Source organism: Cryptomeria japonica, chromosome 3 (genome assembly GCF_030272615.1).
Source record: "Cryptomeria japonica chromosome 3, Sugi_1.0, whole genome shotgun sequence".
Classification (NCBI taxonomy): Eukaryota; Viridiplantae; Streptophyta; class Pinopsida; order Cupressales; family Cupressaceae; genus Cryptomeria; species Cryptomeria japonica.
In genome coordinates this window covers 648803897-648805733 of record NC_081407.1, presented here as the reverse complement: position 1 = coordinate 648805733, position 1837 = coordinate 648803897, and positions in this window count along the sequence as shown.

The following is a 1837-nucleotide window of genomic DNA, read 5'->3' as shown; positions in this document are numbered from 1 at the left end:
TCAAAATTGCTCCTATTGTTGTTCCACTTGCATCACAATCCACTTGAAATACCTTTTGAAATCTGGTAAAGGCAACACAGGCTGCTCAAACACTTTCTATTTCAACAATTCAAAAGTTTTGTTTGCTCTGGTGGTCCACTTTAATTCCTTCTGATCTCCCCTCATGATCTCAGTCATAGGGTTACAAACTGAACTAAATTTTTTGATAAACTTCCAGAAAAAACCAGCCAATCCATGAAATGATCTTGCCTCTCCAATTCTTTCTGGTCTAGGCCACTCAACAATGGCTTTCACTTTCTCAGGGTCCATCTTCAAACCATCCTTATATATCTTAATTCCTAAATGGACTAACTCATCCTTCATGAAAGTGCACTTCTTGATATTGATTAGCAAATTTTCTTCTCTCAACCTCTACAAAACTTGTCTTAACTGCAACAAATGCTCCTCTTTTGTTCTATTGAAAATCAAAATGTCATCCAAATACACAATAACAAACTTACTTGGGAATTTCTTCAATGCCTCATTCATCAGCCTCATGAAAGTACTCGATGCATTATTCAATCAAAAAGGCATCACCAACCATTCATATATTCCTTCATTTTTATTAAATGTTTTCTTCCACTCATCACCTTCTCCAATCTTGATTTGATGATATCTATCCTTGAAATGTATTTTGCTCCACTCAAATAGTCCATTATGTCATCCATCCTAGGCAAAAGAAATTGGTATTTCACTGTGATCTTGTTTATTGCTCTTGAATCGATACACATCCTCCATTCTCCATTCTTCTTAGGTGCTAATACTACTAGTACTGCACAAGGGCTCAAACTTTCCCTAATCAAACCTCTCTTCAACAACTCCTACACATGTCTATTCAATTCTTTATTTTCAATCGGTGTCAACTGGTGTGCACCTTTGTTAAGAAAACCTGCTCTAGGAACCAGGTCCATGCAATGCCTAATACTTCTAATAGGTGGAAATCCATCAGGTACATTATTTGAAATGATGTCCTCATATTCAGTCAGCAAGTCTCTTATCTCTGTTGGATGTTCTCCTTCCGATTTCGGTCTCAAGGTCTTCTTAGGAATTAAGGCAAAATACACATTCTCATGTCTCAGTCCATTCATGAATTAATTTCCATCTACTAAATAGATTCTAGTATTCATACAGACTTAATTATTTAAAGGTTCCTCCAAAGGTAACAAGGTTTGCTTCATCCCATCGGCCACAAGAGTGTATGTATTGTTCCTCCTATCACATATTTCTTGTCTATCAAACTGGCAAGGTGTTCTCAACAAAAGATGACAAATATTCAAAGGCAAAATATCACACAAAAATTCATCAGGATAATTCCCAATTTTCAATTTTACTACCTTGTTCACTGACTAGCAACTTATGTTCATCTCGAATCTATGCTATCTGATAAGGCTTAGGGTGATTCAATCTCTCCAATTTCAACTTTTTCACCATCTCTTATGAAACAAGATTATCTGAACTACCACTATCAATAACAAATTTACAACACTTATCGCATACCTTACATCTTGTCTTGAGCAAGTTCTTGCTCTCCAAGGGTTCTTCATCTCCTCCGGTATGACATAAATCTCTCCTCATCATCAACAGTTCTCCATCTTCTAGTTTATTGTCTGATCTGGTGGGGTTTTCTTCCACCACTGCTACTCTTTCGGTAGGCTCTATCTTATTACATTCAAATGCATGGTGTCCTTCTCCTCCACACTTAAAGTAGGTTCCTCTAAATGTCCTCATGTATTCTCTTCCAAAGTTCTCATTTCGGTAACCATCTGGTTGTTTCTTGCAATAAATATTTCTATCATCC